The sequence below is a fragment of the Canis lupus genome, chromosome 6 (genome assembly GCF_011100685.1).
Source record: "Canis lupus familiaris isolate Mischka breed German Shepherd chromosome 6, alternate assembly UU_Cfam_GSD_1.0, whole genome shotgun sequence".
Taxonomy (NCBI): Eukaryota; Metazoa; Chordata; class Mammalia; order Carnivora; family Canidae; genus Canis; species Canis lupus.
In genome coordinates this window covers 68,161,056-68,188,596 of record NC_049227.1, presented here as the reverse complement: position 1 = coordinate 68,188,596, position 27,541 = coordinate 68,161,056, and the positions used below count along the sequence as shown (strand labels likewise).

Sequence of the window (27,541 nt, the reverse complement as noted above, 5' to 3'; positions counted from 1 at the left end):
TTTATTTGCTCTTCGGTAGGTAACAACGATATGTATATCATCGCCTCGGAGATAGATTACATTCAAAATGGATGAACTATAATGTCAACACATTTTCTTGTTCAAAGCTTCTCGTTTTGAAGATTGCCTAGAAATCACAGGTTGGTCGGTTGATTGGTTTTCTCTCAGAAGAAACAGAGTAATCTTCCTTCAGCGTCCCGAAAGAAGTGAGAAAATTATAACTCAATGTTAAAATTAAGTCTGTCTCAAGCGAGGGAAGAGAACTAAGTCTGCATATCACTGGCATCTACAATTTCTAGTCAAAGGTGATTAATATAAATGGTCAAGAATCTTCGCCCCTGTAAAAGGTCACAGAATAAGCCCTCAGCCTTTGGCTGTGGGCAGAGAAGAGGCCTCGGAGATGTACTGTCTATGCAGGCACACCACCCTGAGTTTGGTTTTAATGCTCTCCTGTAAACATTTTGAAATTCTTAATAATTTATGAACAAGTAAACTTGCGTTTTTATTTTGTACTGGGCCCTGCAGATTATGTAGCCAGCTGGCTGTGGGTTGTGCTAGAAACTCATTGGCATCAGCTTGGGTTCTTCATTGCTTAGGAACCAAGATAATTCTAGCCTCAGCAAAGGACTAGAGTAGAAATGGTGTCTTTAATAACTGACTATTAATGATGTTGGTTTAGGAAGGGAATAAAAACCCAAGAAAGAGTTCTGCGCATTCTCTGTCTCTTGTTTTCTGAATCACGTTCTCATTGAAATTAAAATAATCAAAAGGAGGTCTGGCTTTTCATGTTAGCCGATTCTAAAACACCCTTTTCCTTGGCGGTGCAGCTTTTCTCTTGGAGTGTTTTCTTCTGCTTTCTCCGAAAAGAAGTGGATTTTCAGAGGAGGGACCCACCTGACCTTTCCAGCCCTGCCGCTGTGAATACATACTCTTTAGGAGCTTGGGCTCTAGATGCACAATGCTTTGGTTTTAAGCTTCCTTTGGAAATATTTTTTTTAAACAGGGTGGCCATGGGGAAGTTTCTCACATAATCTCTCCCTGAGCCTTCTCATTAGTAAAATAGGACTAATAGGAGGCCACAGGATAGATCTCACTTTTTGGTTTGAGGATTTAATGAGACACTGCAGGCCGACATCTCACAAGTTCTGGGCACATATTTGGTTATCAATACATGTAACAATTTTTGTGCCACCATTGAGTTCAGCTTCAATGTGAATCATTTATGTAGGAGGTGTCATACTGATAATTATCTTACTAATCAGCATTTTAATTTCTGCATTACAGCTAGCATTATATGTGTTGTACTCTAGTTCCTTTTATGAGGTGTTTTAAATAAAAGGCATTTCATAATAATTATTTTATATAGACAAATCTTTCCCTAGTAGTTTCCCTTTTTTCAAAGTTCTACAATTTTCTTTTGCTTTTTCAAATAAAACATGTAAAGTGAAGCTAAAATATGAAAAAGTGTGCTTAATATTTTTGATATTCATAGCTTGAAACTAAATATAGTACCAGCTTCCATATATTAAATCAATCTACTAGTTACTTCTATGAATCATAAAAATACCATTTCACGAATTTTACTTTAGATCACAAAGAACTGATAATATTTTCCTTGCAAAATGAGATTTACATCCACTTTTCGGAGCAAATGAATATGGAAAATAGTGCGGGAGAGTGTGGTTGGCAGAGATTCATGGAGAGAAGCTATCCATTTTTTCTCAGGGCCCCAAAAGGGGAAATGTTAACAAGGAGCTATAAGGTAGCAGAGAAATCCTAATGAAGTTCATTTCCCACCAGTCAAAGAGATGAACATTTTAGAAGGCACAGCAATCGATCAGTAGGCTTATTAAATATTAACACATCTTTCTCACTTTCTTCATCAGAGTTTTTGCAAAGTAACTAAGAATGTGACTGCGTCAAAGACTCGAACTCTTTCAAGAAGCAGGTCAGACATCAGCAGTCATGGTTGATATTTTATTATAATATATGATGCATCACTTCAAGATACCAGCAATGTCATTGGCATAGCGCTCTGCGGGGTCACCATCTTCCCCATCTGAGGCCGCCGGGCGCTCTAGCACACGCACACCCACAGCCCCCACCAACACACTCCTTCATCGAAGCATTAGTCACTGTTAAGAATAAACACTTGCTGCAGGAGATGTGTATTGTTGACTGGGAACCTCCCAAGGCAGTGTTTGTGACAGCTGCTTTCAAGCTTCTTCTTGGACACTTGGCAATACCACCCTTCTGATTGAAATTGCAAAGTTACCCTGACTTACCTCCTGGACATCTTAGGCAAGTAAAACACACAGTCTGGACAACAGCTTTCTGATGCTTTCGATAACAGTATCTTGCTTGATTTTCAAACGTTTTGGGGGAGCATCACCTATTTGCGATAAATTTGTCTTCAGAGTGTAAATTTTAACCAAATAAATTTCTTAAAATAGAGCAACAGATTTCTATGGGAGGCTAGAATACATCCTTAAATAGTCAGATAAAATTCTACCCTAGTGTCCTTAAATTCTCTTAGCTGAACAATAATTTGATAGTAATTTCAATAATTCTGTTACATTGCATCGTTAGATCATTGTGAGAAGTACAATTGGACATTGCGTCTAAATAAATATGTCATAAAATATTTGGTGCTATAAATCCTAATTATTTAGAAAACATTGTTTGTGCTGATGATTGGGTTTTCAAAATGCTGTTTTAGGGATAGATATTCACATTAGAATACTTTTTGTCACTCCCCACTTCTCAAAGGTCAAGTCCAGACATCTGGGGGTAGTGTCACAATCTGGCCCCTTTCTTCTTTATATTGATCCCCTTATGTCAATCAAACTGGTACACTTAATAGATTGGATTTATTTTGTCATTTTTCACCTCTATTATTTGGCTCATCTTACTTTCCTTGCTTATACTTCCCTTTCTCTTTTATGAAAGTCCACCCATCCTCATGCAGCATTATTGGGAGATTTCAATCTATAAGGCAGGATGGTTGGTGATTTCTCAGGGTCCTAGAATCCAGCCCCATATCTCTTCATGCTAAGTGGGGAGTCTGCTTTTCCCTTTCTCCTCCGCCTTTCCCCCCTGCTTGTGTGCTTGCTCTCTCTCTCTCTCTGCCTCTCAAAAAAAAAATCTTTTAAAAAATTAAGAAACTGAAGATTGAATATATAAAATTGATTTCTGAAAGCACAGAGCTATGAGATGACAGAGACTAGATTTAAAACCTAAGTTCAGATTTTTTTATTATTTTACAGTTGTCTTCAAGCCACCTTAAATTCCATCTCCTCTATAAACCCTTCTCTACTAAACCTCAAGTAATTCCCAAACTCCTTAACAAAATTGTCTCTATAATTAACTGGCAACTGTGAGCGTGCAATATTTCCTCACTCTATGAGTGCCTCCTTCTCTATATGTAAAAAGTTCTGTTTTTTTTTTTTTAACCTCCATAGTATTGTGTGAGGCTGATTTTTTAAAAAATCTAAATAAGGATAAAACAGTAAATGGCGTTGTTTCAAGTTACAAAAATTTCATCACTTATTTAAGTCCTCTTCTGTTAAAATGCATAATATAGGAAGAGCTTTGCTTTCATGTGAGGATATGTAGGTACTCATAAATATATGCCTTTCCTTTCAGGACAAAAAAAGAAGCTTGATACTGAACCTCTGAGTATATATAATCATTAAATCCAGTTGATTGCATCAAATTGGTTGTGTAGAGTGGCCAGTGTGTACACAGGAACTGTTGAAGGACTGGTCAAGAGTGGGAGGGTGGGCTAGGAGAATAGATTGCACTTGAGAGAATGATAGTAGGTCCCCAAAATTCTTGGTCTGAGTAGTGATGTATATATCAGACAGATTGCCAGTAAGAGCCAAACATGAATTGTTACTCGTCTGTTAAAAGTATTCTTTGTCAGTGAAAAGTAGGCCTCGGCTCAGCACTCAGGGCAACAGAGAAGGTGAGAGACATCCAGGTGAGTCTATAGAGCAAGGAGTATATTCAGACTCCAGCACTGGATTTAGCTCAGCAGCTTTTATCCGGTCTATGTAACTTCAGACACAGAGAAATACAAAAACTAGATGAGTAATGTGCAAAATTAAGCCAATCTCAGAAGTGTGATTTCACCAGGAGATTATACTTTCACATTTGTTCCTCTTTATCCCTTTAAAAAACAGCATGCTTAAAATTTCACACTGTAATATTTCTTGTTTATTTTCATAATAGACCCTTAATAGAAACAAATGAAATATCCAAGAATATATTTCTCAGGGATGACTTTGAAAACTGGAAGAAGGTAATACAATGAATGTTTTCAGAATGAATGAATGATTGAATGTAACTAGCTTAAAAATTAGCAGTAGAAATTCTGTATTTCATCCCTTGGAGGTCATGATAACTTTTACAGTTCTTTTAAAATGAATTTAATTCAATTCAGAAATCGGTACCTTCCTGTTTGAAGCTATAGTAACAAGCGATTCTATAAATGGATGTTGGTGCCAGAGGAACCCCATCAACTCTAGGAATATTCAGATGATCTAAGTGAAAATCCTGTGGTTAATGAAAGGGATGGCTTCAAAAAATGAGCTACAGAAGGCAGGCAAATGTGACAAGACAGCTAGTATTAATAGTCACATCGCAGTGCTTGAGGAATAATAATATAAGGACGTTAACTTTGGCATTTGTGTGGTTATGGCCTGGCACTACTTCTCAGGTCCAGGCCTATATGTCAGTGAAGATAAGTACCAAGTAAAGTAGTTCAACTTATTTTAGAGATTCATTTAAAATATTTAAGTCTGAATTCCATCTGCAATTGGTATTAAACACATTTAATGCTGTCTGAGATCCATATGGTGAAAGCAAAGCATCGGTTAAAAAGAAGTAACTGGGAAGAGGGTAGGATTTGAGAAATTATGAAATCATAACCGTGGCAGCTGTGATGTTGGGGAAAGTAAACAAGATGTGAGAAGAAAGACCCGGGATAGAGTTCCAGATGCAACTGCCGCTAATTGGGGGCCATTGGAAACTTTAACTTTCCCGAATGTGAGTTCATTTATTAAATTAGGATAAAAATGCTAACAGCTAACTCAGCCTCTTTTTGATGTGAGGAACTAATAGATAGTATCTATGAAAGTTCTCTGTCATGGTTAGAGTGCATGAAAGTATTGGTTATATGTTCATACTTTATCATGAAAGACTGATGCCAAAGTAGATTAATGAATATCTTCTTCCCTTGTACCTGACCTGCTTCTTTTTATTAGATGACAAAATGAAAATTATTTTGTAGGCTGACAGGATTTGGAGAAACATTCTCTGCCCAAAGTGCCAGCAGTTGTTTGTTTGTTTGTTTTTTCATTTATTGTGTTTCACATCTCCCTTTCCTCCACCTGTGAAACATAGAGCTCAATTCCAAATATCCTCAGTTGAGTCAACACATCCTATGATGGCATAAGAAGAGATGGATGGCAAATTAATTTCCGAGATCAGGTTTGATAGGAAGGAGTTAAATAGTAAAACAAAACAAAACTTCAATATCTGAGGTGTAGGGTGGGTTGGGAGAGAAGCAGTATGAAAAGAGGTTGAATGAAAGCTCGGCAAAAATATGAAGCCACTTTAAGTAGAGTTCACCCTGTGGTCAAACATTGTTACAAACTCTTTGACAGATCAAAGAGAAAGTCTAGTTTCCTCAGTAAAAAGGAGTTTAAAGAGTTGAGGAAACAAAAATGGAACCTCAAAACACTTTAGTCAAGGCAGGAAACATGTGAACTAAATGACTGAGACACTCTTCCCGGGTTGGAAAGTTTAAAGAAGCCACGTTCGAGTCTAGATGAGCAAAAGGACAACACCGACACTGAAGAGTAAACATACCACAGTTAAGAGGGAAACTTTTACCACTGAGTGATGCTGGTGTCAAGAGTATGTTTAAGATTACCTCAGAGATCAAGGGTAGAAATTCCGTCTGGGCTAGTGGAGTCAGGAGAAAATCTCAGTGTGTGAGGGGAGAGATCAAAGTTAAAACCTCAAAGCTTCCCAGAAAACCACCGACAAACTAGCAGAGGTATGTTTCCAATGTACCCTGATGGTGTGTTTCCAGAGGCGACACAGTACATTGAGGTGCTACGTAGATAATCATTAGGACAAAGCCACTCTCCTGAATTATCACATCGTTCTCCAAAATTAGGGGGCAACGAAACCATGGAATAAAAGTGCATGATCCAGATAGCTTCAGCATTTACTCTTTATAGGGGTGTTTTCTATACTCTGATCCAATTTGTATGTACAAGACAGTAACTTCCACATGCGATAAAATCTAAGCAAACTGGATTTTAGGCTTAAGATGCAAAGAATTATTTTGAATATGTTTCCACTAAATATGTCGCAGTGAATATACATATGGATAGAGAGATCGTATGTTCAACCATTTAATACTAAATGCACAGAAATATGAAGTTGTTCTTACACTGTGCAATTTATAATCTGACTTGCTTTTCTCATGCGTGAGCACGTTTCTAGCTTATTTTATGTAGATACTTTTTTGATACCTTTTTTTTATAATTTTTAAATCTCATGTCTTCTATAACAGCAAACACTCATGAAAAATCAAATGTTACAGTTTGAGTCCTTCAAGGACATTATGGGACTGCTTAATATTCTAATCCTAATATTACCAATAGCATTAGTAAGTTTATAATTATTAATGATAATATTTTTTCAAGGAATCAGGAAAATGGTGCATAAAATTGCTCTAGATTATATTATTACCTCATCAATGTGAAAATTCTGCCAAATATGAAGGTACCAAGGATGCTAATAAAAACTTGACATGGTGCTTAGTATTCTAGTCCTTACACACTTTCATAATTTCTGAGAACATGTTTCCTATGACTCCTAATAACATATAAAACATATAACCATTCATTCAAATAAAAATGATACATTTCCAGTATAGTGTACTTTTTGCTGGTCTCAGAACTGTTTTCTGGGTATTTTTCTCCTGTATGATCTTTCTTGAGCTTTCAACTGACTTGATCTCTGCTATACTTGCTCTGTTGACATCCCTGTACTCCTGGGAAAACTACTAGAAACATCTCTCCTTTTTGGCCTTTTGCCTCCAGAGCTCCTGAAATCTAATACTTCTCTGATTATTCCTACTAATTAATCCTGACTGGTTTTCCTCTTCTTCTACCTATCTTATCCTTTAAATTTACTTTGTTTGTTTGTTGTGTACATTCTTTATATATACATTCTTCCTGGGACATCCTAGCCTTCTGCCCCAAGCAGTTTTTTTTTTTTTTAACAATTTTATTTTGAAATTAGTAAATGTACATTTTTAAAAATTTTTTTATTTATTTATGATAGTCACACAGAGAGAGAGAGAGAGAGAGAGGCAGAGACATAGGCAGAGGGAGAAGCAGGCTCCATGCACCGGGAGCCCGATGTGGGATTTGATCGCGGGTCTCCAGGATCGCGCCCTGGGCCAAAGGCAGGCGCCAAACCGCTGCGCCACCCAGGGATCCCTGCCCCAAGCAGTTTATACCATTTATAAAGTTTATATCAATAACCTACTGGCTTCTAAAACTCTATATCTATCTCAACCCTGACCATTCTTTTAAGTTCAAAAATTATATACTCAGCTAACTATGTGAGACCTCTCTGGTGACTAGATTCACTATGTCAAAAAATAAATCAATACACTGAATACCAATTTGATAACTTCTGCATGTTTATGATATTTTCCTTAAAAGCTACCACCATTCATATACATTTCATGCCAAGAAAACAAAACAAAAACAAAACAAAAACAAACAAAAAACCCAAAGTATCAACCAACCGAGCAAACAAAACCACATTTTTTTTTTTTATCCTAGATTTCCATTCCCCTCATCCTTCATTTCAAACTTCTAAATGGTTATCAGAGCTTGTGGATTCTAGCCCATAAATATTTCTAGAATTTGGCATCTGCTGTCCAATTACCCAGTGCCACTCTTAGACAAATCTCTCACCTGCCTTAAATATCTTGCATAGGCCATTACAAGTGGCCTCCTACCTAATTTTATATGAGTGTTTTTCTACATCGTAGCAAAGGTTATCTTCCTAAATTTATACGTTGGACCACATGATCTTTCTACTGAAAGACATAGTAGAGGTCGTGAGACTTGGTGTACCCAGAAGATAGAGACCAAAGGTTAATGCATATCAAGCAATCTTCGAAAATCCAGCTTTCCCCAGGTCTCTGACTGCATATCCTCCACTTCTCCATAACCAGTAGTCTCCATCCCCACTGACCTCCTTGCACTCCCTTTCTCATCATGCTCATTCACTGACCTATGCTTTTTTTTTTCTTTTTCTTTTTTTTTTTTTTATTTTGCCCTATGGTTTTACATGTAATTCTCTTAGTCCCGAATGCCCTTTCGTTTTTCCATCAGTTAAACCACTGCTTACCTTTTAAGTTGTCCACTTAGTGAAGTCATAGCTAACTCCCATGGACAGTTTGTGGTTTTCTTTTCCATGTTTCTACATTACTATTCCTTTCTCTCTTGAAAGACATCATCATTCCTTTACAATTGTCTCTATCTATCAGAGAGGCCTATTGTATTCAGCTCTTCACCTTCCATGGCTAAGCATTGAACAGTTTCTCTGAAGTTGCCATTATAAGTGTGAAAACTGAGATTTGAACCCTGGACTTCTGATCTGATTTCCAAACCCATTCCCATTAAAATGGGTTCCCACTCCTACTCAAGATTACCTTTTCCTTTTTGGCTGTACTGTTAGCGACCCAGTATTTTTATTCTCTGGCTGTGCTTGCTCCTTCATCAAGCAGATTTGACTTCTAATTCATCAGAATTGTGCTCAGTGACTTCATTGCAATGGCGATATTTTGGAAAAGGCAAAGAGGACACGATGACTTAAATCATTCTTCTTATGTAGATACCAGAATATAATTCACGCCATGCATTTGTGGTTACAGTGTGTGTGTATAGATTATTTTACACATTTTATTTATCCATATAATGGGTCATTTTGACCAGTTTGCTGAGGCACAAGCTCTTCTCTCCCTTACGTATGTACCTTCACCCATGATATGGGGTTGAATGCTCTTGTTAAGTAACTGGGTAATGTTGTGATTGTTAGCTATTAGAGAAGAGGGATATAGGGATGAATGGTAGGAATGAAGATGAAGGGAGAGAATATGATGATGTTTATGCTTTCCCTAGCCTCTTTATCTTGGTTTGAGTCATAATGGCTAGATAATACAACAGGGTGTGTATGTGTGTTATTAGTTTTGTTTGTTTTTTAACTGTGGGTTCAATTATACTTGTTTTATTTTTCAGGTATGAATTCAATTATACCTATAGAATGTTATACAAATATGAAGTTCTGAAAATATTTAAGTAAAATTTACCTATATAAGACCTTCTCATTACTAAAAAGTTTGAGTTGGAGTAGGTTTTAGCCGTACATGCCCATATGTATAGGAAAAATACATAAATAAGGACATAATGTATAATGTATAATAAGTAACATGATATAATCTGCTAGATATTCCCTTGGGACTTATAAATATGTATGTATATTTACAATTTTTACCAAATTAAAGTTTAGAAATACATATTATGTTTAGAAAGAAGTGTGTAGATATATTGAATGGATTTTCATCTTTTATTTTATTAACATCGTGCTTTTTTTTTCTAAAAGATGGTATTTGAATCAAATGTATATGTAATGAAAGTGATTTCTTTAAATCCTCAGTTTTAATGTCCTCATCTCTAAAAGGAGAGTGGGACCATAAGATGCGAATCTCCAGTTTTTGAAGTTTCTTACTGAATAAGAAAGCTCTCAACAATTGCTAAGACAATGGAGGAAACAAGCAAACACATATTTGTCCTTTAGAAACCTCTGTGACATTTGAGGAGCCCAAGGAGGGTTGCATATCTTGCTATATTTTCAATTACAAGAAGTGCAAATGCTTTCAGATTTGTTTTGGCATGACATACAATACATTTCTTTTACCAACTTTGACTACCCACTGAAGTCTAGACTCTCAAATTCTTCAACATTCATATTCACAGCCTGAGGAAAAACGCATGGGTAGAACAGGGAATGAACATATGGCATTTAATTATTAAATCGATACATGTGCCTGCCTTGCAGAAGCTAGGTACAATTTAAATCTGGTTAAAGGAAGCCAATCATCCATTTTCCGAATCTCTGAAAGCGTGCAATCTTGCCTTTTGCATTTGAAGTCTTTTGAAGGCTACAAGTTTAGTGTATAACTAATTAACTAACTAGAAATGAAAACATTTCATTTGTGTTGGGCACGCTCTTTGCCCTTTTTCTTTCGAACTTTTCAAAAGTATTGTAGTATGATAGACATTTTCTTTTTACATAGTTACATAGAGATCTTATAGATTTTTGCATAAACTCCTGCAGGATGGGAGAAAAAAGTTAGTGGTTTTTCTTGTTCTTCAATGTGCAAAGTACCTGTTTTTGATTCTTCTCTGTTTCATTTTAAAAATATGAAAGATTTGTGATGAGTTGTTGTTGTTTTTGCTACCAGTAACAGCCAGACATGATGCTGTATATTATGCCTCCATTGCTTCATTTAATATTCAAGAAAACACTAAGAACTATGTATTATTATAGTACCTCTTTTGTGGGTGTGGAGAAATTATTAAAATAATTTTCTAAGGTTTCATATACTATAAATAGTGTTGCTGGACAATAAAAAGTTGGACATGAATGTTCATACACCATTATTCATTGTAGCTAAAATTTTTACTGACCTCAGAGCTCACTATCAGAATCACCAGGCACAAGGCTTGCTGTGCATCCAAAAATCCATATTTTGGTCTTTTCTCAGGCATGGTAAAATGGAAGGGGAACCTAATTTTCAATTGCAGCTGCAGTAGATGGAAGAAGTACTCTTAACACCATATTAAAGTCAGTTCAAGAAAACTATTCTTAGGGAATTTTTCCAGCATACTTATTTTCTTTAAATACCAGAATCACTCTTTACATGTGGCTAGCAGAATGTTCCTACTGTCCATGGTTTCAATAGTGGGGGGTATGCAAGTGAGCTGCAGCTGTGCTCAAAACTCTCAGTCAATGTGTGTGGTTATTCCAAAGTTCCATAAAAGGCTATAAAAGAATGAATTCAGAGGAGTGTATTTCTTTTGGATTTTGATGAGAGTCCATTCCTTACTTCTCAAGGGCTAAACAGAATGGATTTCCCAGGTAGGATAATAGTGTCATTGGAAATGCTCATACAGTTTTTATCTCCCTTTGGGTTGACTAGAAACTATTCTGTGATATGGACAAATTTTATCTCAAAGCATATGTTTGCTCAGGAATGAGGAATGGATACATCATTAAGGGGATATCTTTCTCTTTAAGGTAAATGAGTGTAGAGAGTTTGACTTAATGTGATATAGACAATAAAATGCACTCATATTCTGAGTGGCTTTCTCAAAGAATTCCCAGGAGCTTTGCAAAAATTAAAAATTCTTAACAGCAACATCAAACATCAGTTACTTTGGTTTAGATTTTAAAACAGAAATTGATTTAACATTTTAGATCTCCAGTGGGGATTGCTTCTGCATTCATGAAAGCTGCTGTTAGAGGTAGATATGCCATATGACCAACAGCTGCTGATCTAGGCAAAGACTTTTATAGTTTCCAGGAAATCACAAAGATGCTTCCATAACAACTGTAGGCATTGACCAAGCCAATCTCTGTGAGCTGAAGATGGGAATTTAAATATATGGTTATTAGTGCAAAGGATAGTTCATGCAAGTGTTCTGGGACTGTCCTAATCCATCCTTGTTTTTGTCATTGCAACTATCCTATAGAGCCGCAAATACGCGGAGTACCTTGAAGATGATATGAAAAACAATGAAACAATATACCTGTTACAAATTCAACCTTCTGCTTATAATTTCAAGTATCACACCTGTACTAATCAGCTCACTGATATAGAGCCAGATACAATAAAATATTGCAGAGGTTAGTTCTAGTATTCCTAATTTCACAAAAATTACTGCACTTGACAGTTTGAGTAGTTTTTGCAAAACTACTAAAGTTTTTTTTTTTTCTTAAAAGGGCATAAAGAAAAATATGTCTGCATATATTTCTTTGTAAAAATAATAAATAAGAAAGAAGTCATTTAAGAAACTAGAATAGACAGAGAAAAGATAGAATAACCAAACAAAAAATAAATAGCAAATAGCTTATTATTCACATTTTAGTGAAATCAATCTCTTAAGTTATTAGGAAAAGAAGAAAAAATATATAAATGTGGAGGATCCACCATTAGGTGTTGGAATTGAGGCTATTGCTATATAATTAAATGATACCTATATACATCAATGTCTTTAATTCCAACATGCACTCATGTGTGCACGTGAACATGCACATATACAGGAAAGGAATAAGAAGACAGCAGAAATTTATAATATGTGGTGTAGACAGTGTCATATTATTTAGGCCTAATAATTCATATAGTAACTGATTGGATTGTAATTACCTGAGAAGAGTGATCTTAGTGATTCATAGCATAAAGTCCAAGATAAAATAGATAAAATAGGTGATTAGCCAATGCTTGTCGAATAAAAGAGGAATGATAATTGGTGCTTAAGTCCTTGAAAATTGGTTTTCTTTACCTAAGATAAAAATTTATTGGGATAAAATAGTATTTTCAATAAATGGTACTGGGACAACTGTATATGTATATGAAAAAGAATTAAGTTGTATACTTACCTCACATTATATTAAAAAAACTCAAAATAGGTCAAAGACCTATATGTAAGAGCTAAAAGTATAAAACTCTTAAAACAAAACATAGGTATAATTCTTTATGACCTTGAATTCAGCAATGAATTTTTAGATATGACACCAAAAGGACAAATAACACAAGAAAAATACAGGTAAATTGAACTTCACCAAAATTAAAATGGTGTGTCTTTCAAAGGACACCATCAAGAAAGTGAAAAAGCAATCTACAGCATGGGAGAGAAATATTTTAAATATAATATCTGATAAGAAACCTAGAATATATAAAGAAGAATTGCAACTCAATGATAAAAAACAGATTTTTTTATCATTGAGTTAAAAAACACATTTTTTTTAAAAAGGGAAGGCATCCTAATAGACATTTCTCAAAAAAAAGTGTGCAAATGTGCAATGAAAATACATAAAGTTGCCTGTTATTCGCCTTAAGGAAAATGCAAATTCCAACCACAATCAGATGCCACTTTATAATCATTAGGATAATGAATATAAAAAAGACAAATAATAACAAGTGTTATCAAAGACATGAAGAAATTCTAGTACTCATATACTATCGGTGGGAATGTAAAATGGTGCAGCTACTTTAGAAAACAATCTACAAATTCCTCATAAGATTAAACATATAACCCAGCAATTGTGTTCCAAGGCATATACACGGGAATGAAAACATGTGTTTACACAAAAACTTGGGCATGAATGTTCTAGCACCAGTATTCACAGTAGCCAAAAAAGTAGTAGAAACTGAAATGTCTATCAACTAATGAATGGACTTATACAATGTGCTGTCTCCTCCCAATTGAGTATTATTTGGAAATAAAAAGGAATAAAGTATTGACACATGTTTCAACATGAATGAAATTTTTCCTTTAAGTTTTTTGTTTATTTGAGAGAGAAGGAGAGAGAGCACAGAGGGAGAGGGAGATACAGACCCCCTCCCGGGCAGGGAGCCTGATGCAGAGCTCCATCCCAGAACCCTGAGATCATGACTCAAGCCAAAGGCAGATGCTTAACCAGCTGAGCCACCCAGGTGCCCCAACATCAATAAATCTTAAAAAAACATTATGGTAGGTGAAGAAAGCCATCATCAAAGACTGGATGTTGTATGATTCTATGTGTAAGAAATGTCCAGAGTATCCAAATCCATAGAAACAGAGAGTAAATTGGTGTTTGCCTGAAACTGAGGACAGCGTGCCTGCTAAAAGGTATGGGAGTTTCTTTTGGGGTGATTAAAACATTTTAAATTGAGTATGGTGAAGGTTGTACAACTGAATATACTAAAAGCTATTGAATTGCACACCTTGAATGCATGGTATGCGAATTATATCTCAATTATGCTGTTATAATATAGACCAATATAAATAAGTGTTGCAGACATTTCCCATGGACAGTTTGAAATAGTCTCCTTGGTATGAGGAAAGCAAAACCAGATGCAAAGTATGAAAAAAATTATCAAAAGGTATTATTCTAGAAATAGAAATGTCATCACTACTGAATTGCTCCAGGAAAGGTTTTTACAATTATCAAAAATAAACATACTCTCACCTGTTGATCAATCCCTCCTCATTAGGCAGGTTTGTAATTTAAAAAAAAGCAAAAATGATAACAAGTAAAACCAAAAAAAAAAAAAAAAAAGGTTTGTACTGACATTGATCAACCTCAGCTAGTGTTTCATAAATTTCTCATTGTTAAGAAGACTCAAAAATATTTATTACTACCTGTAGAAAAACAATTCAAACAGCATGGTCTTCTGTCTATATCATAAGAGTCATATGAACATGCAAAACACAGCATTCTGGAAAAAGTGATGGAATCCAGGGGTCAAAGAGCATAACCATTAAACAGATAAGATGATATAAATTGGATGAAGCTATAGGAAATACAAAAGCAATAATTAGAGAAGTTAGTCATATAGTACCACCACCCCCAGCCAAAAAAAAAAAAAAAAGTCTAGCTGCTACTGGCAAGCTATAAAATACAATGAAGAAACATATTTTCCACCATACTTATATGCATGAGAGACAATAACAGTCTCCCATCTGTGGTGTGTTATGTCATATTGCAGTGTCGTAGTTATTCTGGATTTGGAGAGGGCTCCCTCAGCGTCTGCAACCTGCCCCACAGCACATTCTCCTGAGGTAGAAGAAGTGCATGAGAACCCGACTCGCATTCTCTCTCTCAGACACCTAGCTACTGAAAAAAGAAACAGCACACTGAAAAGTCCCATCTCTACAGAGATGTTCGTAAGGTAGTAAAGGACCACTAGAATCACAGGATACAGTTGTGTAACCATAAAACACAGTATGTCATAGATTTTAATATATTGATGGCATCTGACAACTGTGGACATTTCAACAATCTTCAAAGCCTCCCCAGGTCTCTTATTAGATTTGCTCTCAAGCTAGAGAGCAAAGCTGAGCATTTTACAGACCAAACGAGGAAGGCTTCAACAGGTTAAATTATGCTTCCGATGCTGAAGAAGGAGTTACACATGCATGCGGAAGGATGCGGGTGGGAAGACAAAGTCAGAGAGGGAAATGGAAAGAAGTGGCATGTTCCTGCAGCTTAAACTCTGCATCAGGACAAACAGGAATCTAACTAGAATCTTGTTCTAGTTCAAGTGTGTGGGTAGCCAATATCATTATATATATATATAAAAATTTATATATATAAATAAAAATTATATATAAATAAAAATATAAAAAATATATAAAATATATATAAAAATATAAAATATATATAAAAATAAAAAAATATATAAAAATATATATAATCCATTGTGTAATAAAAGAACAATCCTTATATGCCTCCCAGTTCCAAGTGTACATTTTGCAACTCCATCACTAACCCCCCAGTCCAAGGCACCAGCCATCATCCCTTCTGACCAGAGCCTCCTAGAGCTCTTTCCCTCACTCACACTGCCTCTCCTCTCAGGCGATCCCATACAGCAGTCGTTCCTTCAGCTTATGAGTCATCTGACATCATTGTTCGAATCATCAGATGTCTTCCAATCTCAGAATCAACTCCCTCTCCAGCCACACTGGCACTGGCCTCTTCCATGTTTCCCCAGTAGATCAAGGATACTCCTCCTTAGGACCTTTATAATGACTATTCTTTCTACCAAGAATTTTCTCCCTTCTCATACCCACATGGGTTTCTCCCTCACGCTGTCCCAAATGCTTTCCTGAGCACCCTACCTAAACACCAGGTAAACAAAAACAATGCTCCGGATCTTTCCTTACTATGCCTTTATATTTTTTAAAGATTTTCTCTATTTATTTTAGAGAGAGAGCGAACATGTGAATTGGGAGGGGGGTGGGCAGAGGGAGAGAGACAGAGATAATCCCATGGAGACTAAGCGCTCATTGCAGAGTTTGCCGTGGGGCTCAATCTCATAACCCTGAGATCATGACCTGAGTTGAAATCAAGAGTCCAAAGTCCAACCAACTGAGCCACCCAGGCACCCCTACTCCGCCTTTATTTATGTTACACATAAGCACCTGAAATAATGCATAATGTATATAATAAGTATCAATCTCCGCCCCCAATATAACCTCTATGCAGGGGAGGCCTTGGTCCCTTTTATTTGCTGCTTTATCCTCAACCCCTATTTTGCTTGAAATAAGGAAGGCATTCAGTGAGTATATCTTTATTGAGATATAATTGACATATAACATTATATTAATTTCAGGTGTACAACATAATGATTTAGTATTTGTGCATATTATAAAATGATCACAGTGATAAATTACCAGACATAGTTACAATTTGTTTTCTTGTGGTGAGAACTTTTAAGATCTACTCTCTTAGCAACATGAAGGTATGCCAAACAGTATTCACTTCCATCACTACACTATGCATCATATTTCATGATTTATTCATGTCCTAACTGGAAGTTTATACCTTTTACCACCTTCCTCCATTTCCTTTACCCCTCAAACCCTACCTCTGGCCACTACTAATCTATCTGTTCTCTGTGTCCATGAGCTTTTTTTATTTTTTAATATTTTATCTATCTATCTATCTATCTATCTATCTATCTATCTATCTATCTATCATCTATCTATCATCTATCTGTTTAGAAGGCACACATGGGGCAGGGAGGGGGAATCTCAAGCAGACTCCCCGCTGAATGTGAAACCCAAGGTGGGATTCGATATCAAGACCCTGAAATCATGACCTGAGCTGAAATCAAGCCTAAGATACTTAACTGACTTAGCCACTTAGGTGGCCCCCTTTTTTTTTTTCTTTTTTGTCTACTCCATATATAAGTGAGACCATACAGTATTTGTCTTTCTCTGCATATTTGTCTTTCTCTGACTTATGTCACTTAACAAAATGCCTTCCGGGTCCATCTGTGTCATAGGAAATGGCAAGTTTCCCTACTTTTTTATAGCTACTCATATTCTGTTGTAAAAAACATATAAATGGACTTTTGATTGATCGAAATAACACTAAACCAAATAATAGCAGTAGTTATATCTATGATGCTCTTCCCAAAAACACTCATTAGAAGATATATTTAGTCTCATTTTGTAGGTAGACAGATTGAGGCTCAGAAAAGTTAAGTTTCATGATCAACAACCTATAGTCAACATGTTAGAGAGCTCAGTTTTTATTCAGATTTGAATCCAATATCCCGGTCATCTGCTTGGTTTCAGGTTTGTTCACTGAGTCCTGTGGTTCCTCAGCAGTTCCCTATAGGCTGCCCTCATCATGAAGGGAAAGTTGGGGCTCCAGGTCCCATATCCCCCATTTCGATCAAGTATCTGCATATTGGGGCTTCCTGTAAGATTTCATTTGAAGAACTTTCAAAGATGCTTTGTTTCTAAGAACCACTGAAAGAGCCCACGCTGTATATTTCATTACCCAGTGAATGGTATCTAAATATGTATGAATGAGTGATTTATTAGACAGTTGTTTCTAAAATCTATGATGAGATAAAAAAATATATTTTTAAAATTTTTTAGCAGACTTTTGTTTTGCAAAACTCTCCACTCAGTGCTATGAAATGTGTAAAGTCGAACAAAACGCACCGCTTTCCTCGAGCACTTATATACAAAATACAAATGGAAAATAAAATATTAGATATTGGGGTGCCTGTGTGGCTCAGTCAACTAAACATCTGTCTTCTGTTCAGGTCATGATGTCAGGGTCTGGGACTGAGTCTCACATTGGGGTCCCTGCTGGGCAAGAAGTCTGCTTTTCCCTCTCCCTCAGGCCCCTCCCCCTGGGGTCATGTGATCTCTCTCTCTTTCTCAAATAAATGAATTTAAACAAATTGTTAGATATAATGTTTACATTTTGGGATACATTTCAGAACAATTTAACTTGAATGAGGAAATCTTAACACCTTAGAGCACAACCTAAAAGTCAGAAGAATATTTAGAGGCTTTCAAAGCTGAAATATCTTATGTATAATCAGTGTATGACAGCTTTTATATTTGGAAGGTCTGCATTTTGCCACTTAGGGCCTACTGATCTGTACTTCACACATACTCGTAACAAGCCTGGGGCCTTTTTTCCCTTTCCTTCCTTGCTTTCTTTCTACTTTACTTTCTTCTTTCTTTCTTTCTTTTCTTCTTTTCCTTCCTTTCTCCCTTCCTTATCTTTACAGTTTTCAGTATATTAGAAAGAAAATTAAAATTGAAAAGAAGACTGCTAGATTAAGTTTTTCATACAAGTGACATCTGAAAGCTGATTACCTGATAGTGAGAAAATTGAAAAAAAAAAAAAACTTGAAAAACTAGCATAAATACCATAAAACCAGTTGCCATGAGTCATTTCAGTGGTAATACACATACATATATTCCCTTGGAGATCGGGAGTCAACAGTTAAAATAACGAGTGTTACTAGGTATTGGAACTTAAATGAGAAATCTCAATATGTAACAAATTTCTTTACAAAACCCTACCCTTTTTCTTACAAATATGATAACTGACATCTCATAGTTTCATGGGCACATGTGACTGTATAGATTCAACTAACAAATGAAACCCTCCAATGAAAATATTTCAAACGAATCAAATATTTTATTATATAGTGATAAAATATATAGCACCCCACTATAATTCTTTAATTCATTATTTTATTGCCTTTATTTTCATGTTTACTGGGTAACACTTTAAAATAATGGCCCAGTTAAGGTAATTAATGTTGAATTGCAGTGGAAATCCAATTGAATTACTTGTGACATTCACATTAATACTAAATGAGTTCACTGTGATTAATGCTGTTAAATAGATACCAGAGGAATTAATATTGATTAGGCAATTATTTTAAAGTGTTACTGTTTATTGCAATTTATACCAACTTCATTTTTTTGTTTTTTTGTTTTTTTTGTTTTTTTAGTAAACCTTTCTTTATTGGCAGCCATGTAATCACCCAGGGAGCCTGAATTGGGAGCACAAAGTTGTGTTTTGTTTTGTTTTCTTGAATTTAAAATGGCAAAATGTGAAATCTCCTTTTATGTTACCCTCCTTTGTAGTGGCTTCCAACATCCTAAGGCTTTCAGCCATTTTTGAACCTTTGCCTCAAACTCATCCCAGATTGAGTGTGCCCCTACCTGCCATGTGGTGCTCAAGTTGTGCCTGTCCTCAGAACAGGTCTCAGGTCCTATCACCTTCGTGATACCTTCTCTAACTACTCTGATAAACTTAGCATCTGTGCAGTACAAGAGCCAGAGCACTTCTACATCACTGGAGATTTAAGATTTCGATCATCTAATCACTGCTCACATTTTCACATGTACGTATAAAAATATATCAAATATATCACAGAAATATTCTCACGAACAGGAATATTCACATAGCATGGCATACTTACATACTAATTATTAGGTCTGTGATTACATTACGTGGGTACTTCTCTATCAGTCCTCTTAGTGGAAAATAATGATAATTATTTATGTGCTTATCATACACTTGAATGGGACTTTTCATGAGAGTGCAGATTTATAAACAACGTAAGCCCTCGCTCTTGATCTCTGAATGGAAAACTTGGAGGCCCAAAGCATATCTTTGTACTTTGTTTTGTGTGAATGTACATTAAGGAATGTTCTAAGTTTCTTACAAAAGCATTCTTTTCAGATATTTTGGAAAAGAAAATAAGAAAATAAATTACTGAGAATGCAACTGTAAAAAAATGGGACATTTTCATTCAGAAACAGTTGGTTCTTACATGATAGCAGAAATTCCTCTTTTTAGCAATACTTGTGAGTGAATTCTCTGTACGGGATGAGATTAAAGAAATGTTGCTTCAACAGCAGAAGGAGAACATTTAGAAGAGATCTACCTTCTGTATCAGTCAAGGTTCTCTAGAGAAACAAAACCAACTTTATACCAGATATGTAGAGAGAGACAACAAGAGAAAGAGAGATCAAGAGTGAGGAGATAGATACAGAAAAAGAGACAGAGAGACAGAGATGATTCATTTTAAGGAATTGACTCTTGTGATTATGGGGACTGAGAAGTCTTAAATTTTCCAAGGAACTTCTTTTTTTGTTCTTAAGACCTTCAACTGATTATATGAGGCCCACCTATATTACCAGCACAATGTCCTTTACTCAAAGTCAATTGATTGTAGATCCTAACCATATCTCCGGATCTGCGTTAAACTTTCACAGCAAAATGTTGATTAGTGTTTTATTGAATGACTGCGTCCCATAGCCTAGCCAAGTTCACACGTATAACTAACCAGTAAGACCCTTTATTCTTTATTCTTTTCTTTCCTTCCTTTTTTCCCCTTTATTTCCCTAATATAATTAATGCCCTTACGCCCTTTTTTCCAATTCCTTTTTTTATTTTTCTAAATCTCAGTCATGGCATCTTTGCTTTTTGTCAATTGGGGTATTTTTATTAGCACAGATAGAGTTATGTGTCTGTCTTTCTTAATACCCTCCTTTCTTCCTACATTAAGAAATAATATTTCTTGATATTTCTGTTGTAAGTAGTCCTATCAATCATTACAGTCACTAAAAAGAAAAGAGAAGCTACTCTTTAACTTCTACCTTTTTTTTAAGGATTTTATTTATTTATTCATGAGACACACACACACACACACACACACACAGAGGCAGAGACACAGGCAGAGGGAGAAGCAGGCTCCACGCAGGGAGCCTGACATGGGACTCGATCCCGGGTCTCCAGGATCTCGCCCTGGGCTGAAGGCAGCGCTAAACCACTGAGCCACCCAGGCTGCCCTCTTTCTATCTTTAACATCATGAGAACTACTGATGATAATGAAGGATAGACAAAGTGGTGAATCATTTGTATTAGAAACAAAATAAAAGATATCTGATATTATGAACATGAAAATAGTTTTTGATGCCTAAGATAATTAATACCAACAATTAATTGCTTCCCTTTAAATCATATTTTGGGCCTTAGACATTTTCTAATAAAAGCTTGTGAGCAGAGCACTTTGCTTATTAAAATATATTCTCAGGTCATGCTTCAAATAAAGATTGATTTGCATTTTTTATTGATTCTCTTTTTCTCCCAGCTTTAATAGTTTTGCTGAAATTAAGTATGTTTCCCAACTGCAGAGAGTTGCTCTGAAAAATTTTGATATACTCTACTGTTCTCAAAGGAAAAAAATCCAATCATTCACACAAATGCTCTCTGTTTATGTCCACGTAAAATTCCTCAATCTAACTTCAAGAAATGCTTAATGTATTTCCATAGGTACCATGGTTTATTGCATTTTTCTAGCCAGGAGTATATTTAAACTGAGAGTACTTTGTCTTGTTGTCACAACAGAAAACTCTTATTTCCCTTGTCTTTGCATGATCGTGATGCAGTGAAGAAAAAGATTAGAAAAAAGAGTGCTGTAAGTGGCAAAACCCAAAAGGGAATGCCTCCTGGCCTCACACAATAATAGAAATACCCACAGAAAAAGACCATTCAAAGATTACACTCAATTTCCGGCTAATCAAAATAACCAGCAATGGAATGTGGAGACATTTGTAATACATCTTTAGGATTTGGATTATGTCATAAGTAGTAGTTATAAAACATATAAAATCAATATCAGTCTGGTCCACAAGAGAAAAATATTTACAACTTTTAAAAAAAGAATAAACTGAAGAACACTGAAGCAAATCTGCTCCCTTCGAAAGTAGGATTCTTATCTCCAAAGCATAACTGCTTTTGCTACAAATCGTATAATATCTTCCACCGCACATGTGCAATAACTGATCTTAAAAGATACATAGCATTATGTGGCTGAGTATCTCTGGAAAAAATCCAGCTCTTAAAGTTGAAATGTAGTTTGAGGCTTATCAGGTGATATTTATGGCATATCTTGTTAGAGGAGAATTATCATTGCTTCCATTAGTGATTAGTGCACCAGAAGCTAAACCTTTTATGCCTTAAAGAATTCATTCTGTTACCATTAGCTTATTATTATTTCATTCTTTTATTTTAGTATTATCAGTACACTGACTGCTTTCACTTCATCAAGTTAATGCACTAGCTGCTATTGCTAAAATATCCCCCATTATTGCTTAGATTAGACTTTTCCCTAAAACAGCTTGGTGAGTGAGTGGAAAAGAAAGTTCCTCTTCATTCACTCACTACTCTTTTCTTAAAAATAAGTGAATGAGAATTTGCACCTTGTGTTTATTTCTTGTGTAAGTAGGCAAAGCCAAGCTTTATACAATGTCTATAATATTGCTGATGCCACCTTTATCGCCTTTGCCAAATCCATTTTTTGGGTGGAGGTGAGGGGTTGCAGATCTTTGTGCCACTTGTGTATAAAAGGTGGTCTCTGCCATCATGTGCAGTTCTTCAAGAGTTCCTTCACATACGTGGTAAGATTTGTATTCTTCAGACAAACTTGGCTTTCAGTCTCACTTGGAAACACTTTGTTCTGGAGTATTTGATCTCGTTATTAATGAGTTTTAGTCTTTAAAAATTGCATTATTAGAGTTAAATAGCCAGTCTGCGCCCAGGGTGATAAGTACCATCATCCTCAAAACAACTATTGCATGAAATTTGTGATGTTGTGAATTCATCTTGTAGGAGGATATTATTACTGATATTTCCAGTCTATTATTTCTTTGGGTAGATGTAAAAAAATGGATTTTAAACACTTACTTGTGCTTCATATATAGTGTAGTGATATTTTAAAAATATAACCCACTTTCTAAAAATTTACAGTTATTGACATGGATTATACATATTCCAATTTTCTCAAGTGGAATCCATTCTCGTGAACATAGTTTATGACGGTCTACCGCGGTCTGGGCCCTGCCTCTACGTTATCTCTGCTCTTCCCTTCACTCCCTATCCCTTACTCTGCTGCTGTCTAGCCACGTGGAAGACAGCAGAAGTTCCAAGTCTCATGGTTTTCTTGGTCTCTGTGTGTATCGTTCTTTCTGCTGTTAGACTAGTTAAACAAGGAAGACTGTAAGCATCTCAAGGATGAGATACCAAAAACTAGGGACAGCCAATCACAAACAGCCAGCTAAGTTTTCTCAAATAGGCCAGAGCTTAAGCTATAGCCAATCAAATAATTTCCTTGCTTGGCCTCCATGTCTTCACCCTAAAAGTCTTGCCCCCAGTTCCTGTCCGTGGAGCTCTGCTAACCACTTCCAGGTTTGGCACTGTCTGATTTGAGTCGATTTTTACTCAAACTTTAAAAATATTGAAAATGTTCCAGCTTATCTTTTAAAACCACCTCTGACATTCTTTTCCCCTCTTCTTTGGCTGGTTAATTCCTTTTCATTCTTAGGAATAAGCATAGAAATAACTCCTCCGAAGAATGTTCTTTGTCCTCCCAAGACTGATTTCTTTGTATCACCTCAATTTTCTCCGAGTACTTTGTATTCCGCTGTGTTATGGCACTTATCACATGAAATTGGAACTCCCTGTTCTTGAGTTCTGTCCTTCTTGTTCAATACTCGATATTTAGCCCATTGCATATGACCTAGCATTGTAGATAGGAAATCATTATTGATTGATTGAATGAATGAATGAATGGTTTTTGCTTTACAGTGAAATATATGCCTTACATATGAGCAGATAGTGGTTTTTCTGCTCTATATTTATAATAAAAATAATGTCTTATTCTCATTTTTCATCCAGCTCTTTTATTTTGATGTGTTATCTAAAAGTGTCTTGGAGCCATGACTGTGGGCGGTCTCTCTTTAGACTATGCTGACCACTGATTAAACAATGCACTTAATGAAATGTGTTTAGAAACACATAGCAATATTTTTGGAAAGGTTTTTCTTCTCATCTTTTATCCAATTAATGAAGCATTTGTATCCATGAGTACCCCTGCTGTTAAGTGGTTAGCTTTCTTCTTTAGCTTTAATTAAGTGTCTTCAGTTAGAGGAGACCTTTTTTTTTTATTATTTGTTTTTAATCACAAACAAGTGAAAAATATCCATATTCCCTTGAGGTATTTTCTCAAGTTTTCCAACTATATTTAAACAAAACAGGTAGTGGAAGCCTTGCTATCACTTTCGCAGATTTGACCTGTTAGAATATTTGCTGGGATATTTGGTCACGATTCATCTAGAACTCCCTAACTATAAAAGTAGAGGATTTTGCCTCAAAATATTTATTGCAGAAAATGAAACTGCTACTAACCTTGTGTTGAGCTAAAATACCATTAGCAGAAGTGAATCTGTGGAAGAGGTGCTTCTAATTCGATGGAAAGCAATCTAAAAAGAGTTTTATAAACAATTTCTGAGAGTAAGTTGCCTTGTATTGCTTAGTTTCATATGTTTTCTGTTCTTTATAAACATGGGGATTCTATAGTTCTTTCTTTCAAGAAAAAAAATTAAAATACTGTGTTATTGTTCTATTGTTAGCAAACTCTGGAACTTTGTGATCCTTTCATAGAAGTGAAACAAAATGGACAGTATCAAGTATTAAAATGAACAACATTGTCTATTTACTCTGCATCCTGACACTATTCAGGTAGAATGAAAAACTTGAACGTTGAATTTTAAGATCACTAACGATCATATGTGGTATTGAAATAATGAATTAGTTTTAGGTTTTTTTAAAAAATTTATGGCTTTAAGTGAAATCATAATCAAGTTTTAATTATACATTTCCCTTGGATGTGCCCAATGCATATTCAAATCATATAAAATTATACAACAAAATGTTTAAGACAAATTTGGCTATAACTTTAGATGAAAATAAATGAAAACTACCCAGATGTGGCTTCTAAATAGTCCATGTGTTCTCTGTTCTAGCAGTGCCAATATCGTTTAGGAATTTATAATAGCATATTCCTTAAATGAAATACTTCATGTTGTAAATCACTAATCTAAAATTCATTATTCTACACTCAGATGCATATTTGGATCATTTATGACTGATCTCTTCTGAGAAGCTGTTGTATATGTTGATAATCTGTGTACTTCAGATACCATTTTTATAATGTTCTCTTCCTTTCTCTGCCAACTGTCTTGAAATATAGGTTTATGTTTGCTTTCTAGATTTTCTTAGTACTCTCTTCTCATTATCGGATCTAATTTTATGGGTTTTGTTCTTCATTTTGAACCTTTCTGGGTATTTGGATCCTTGGATCACCCATCTCCATGAACTTCTCCCTTGATTCAATAACACTTCTCTTAAAACAAAACAAAACAAAACAAAATACTATTCTTTCATGAGTTTCTTATTCTGCTTCACTGACATTTCTGTTCATGTTTTCCTGAATCATCAGGATTCCTAGAGGCTTTATTCTACTCTGTTCCACACACTTCCTCTCTTCTCATGGCTTCAGTTTCTTTCTACAACAGATGTATCTTCTACTGATGTCACTTTTTCAGTTTTTTTTTTTCTTGTGAGTTATACAAATGAATTGCACATGCTTGCTTGTAATCTCCCTGTAAATTAGCATATTCTTATTATACCTCTTTTCCCTCTTTGTACCAAAAGATTCCTATCATCTTCACCAGTAAAATTACCAAACTATCTCCTCAGTCTCCTGGTTTAGAAACTTCCAAGTTGTTTCTTTCCATCTTCACTTTCACGATAAATTCTTCATTTGGTCAATTAGTCTTTGTTGGTTATCCTTTTTTTTTTAATTTCCATTTACTCTTACATATTTTCATCTTTTGTCTATTGAACTATAGCTGCAGACTCTTAAATATTATACAAGTTACACAGGGATCCACTCCTCAGAGAATCCTCCTTGCTGTCATTAGCTATCATTCTAAAATACTAGTTTGGTCATATCATCCAACTAGCCCTCCAAAAATATTCCCTAGTGCCATATCACCCACCCACCCCCAAATGTCCACACTGCATAGTGAGGGCTGATAAAACCTGGCTCCAATCTTCTGTTTCATATTTATCTTCCCGTTACTTTAGTCATATAAAACTTCCTAAATTTCCTATATTTGTTATTCTTTTGTTCATTGCACTTCTTGAATCTGGAATTTAGTTACCTTCTTCATTGCTTATCACCTAATCTCTCATACAAACTCCTATGTGTCTGTTTTCAAGAAGCTTTCCTCAAACCTTATTCTCTCCTCTCCAGTTAATTTCTAAAGTCAGAATTAACCTTTCCTTTCTATGTATGAATGAAGAATGTTCCTTAAGCCCCCCCTTTTAGATTTCATTTCATCTTGAGTTACACTATAGTGAACTGTTTACATGTCTGTCACCAGAACTAGATATTAATACTACTCATGTGTAAGCTTCACAGAACTTGATGAATACATGAGCCAATTACCATGAAATATTCAAATTAGAATTACAAACATTTTTCTTCTTTGCTCCTTACTCCCTTCTTTACATCACTGAATTACACTATTCACTATTACATTTATCATGAAATTCCAATGTGGCCTTCACAGTTACAAAACACACTTTAGAATAGTCCAGTCTCCTCTAACTATTTATAATAAAACCGTTTGGTTATTCTACAAGAGACCTCTAGAGAGAATTTCATGAGTTATTCATGGGTCTGAAAACCATGTGACTTTAAAGTCAATTGAATGAAAGGGTTGTGGATTCTGCTGACTTATTTCATTTGGACTAGACCACCATTTAGTTGAATAAATCCACTGAACCATGCCAGCTGGCAGAAACAGGGCCTGAAAAATGTCAGACAGGTTGTCCAGGCTGTATCACCACTCTTGGATTCAGAAAAGAACTGAAGTTTCAGAACAGCTTTAGTGTGCTGAACAGGAACTGACCCAGAGACTGTACCACAAAGACTTGGGGAGGCAAAAAAGCCCAGAGGGAAGTCGAGAACACTTGCCATGTTTGACGCCAATCTGAGAGCCATAACACTAATCTCAGAGTCCATGCTAATACTTATGAGTCATGAAGGTGTCATAGACTTAGACCTCTTCTCTCTATACATTACATTTTTGCCTGCAACCCTTAAAAGTTTGTTTTGTTATTTGTTAGCATTTAACAAACTGGTAATAGATAATTTAAAATCAATTAGTCATCACTAAAAAAATTAGTGACAAAGCAAAACAACTTTTTCTAAAAAAATATCCCTCATGATTCTTTGGTTTGACATGAACCAGCTGTGTGATTATACTGGTTTATGTGGAGTCAACTGAGACTCCAATTATTAGGAGGCTGGTTTGGTGTATTCAACAGAGCTCAGTCTCATGACTGATGGTTGATGCCCACACTCTGTTTGGAGCTCACCTAGGAATATCAAGAAGAGTGCCTCAGTCCCCAGGTCACGTGGCCTTCACACAGAATGAGGCCTTCTCACAACATGCCATTTGGTTTCTAAGGTAAAGTGTTTTAAGAGTGC

General features: G+C 35.6%; 1 long non-coding RNA gene across 2 annotated transcripts; it reads right to left on the bottom strand.

The window, feature by feature from the left end:
• On the bottom strand, positions 1-27,512 carry LOC111096530. Of its 2 annotated transcripts, XR_005360465.1 has the most exons (6): positions 27,430-27,512; positions 24,388-24,461; positions 14,508-14,659; positions 12,530-12,665; positions 2,286-2,392; positions 1-187 (listed from the first exon to the last, which is right to left on the bottom strand). It is a non-coding gene; the product is annotated as an uncharacterized LOC111096530 (long non-coding RNA). The 2 variants fall into 2 exon arrangements; XR_005360464.1 differs by lacking the exons at positions 12,530-12,665; positions 14,508-14,659.
• Between the last annotated feature and the right edge of the window lie 29 nt (positions 27,513-27,541).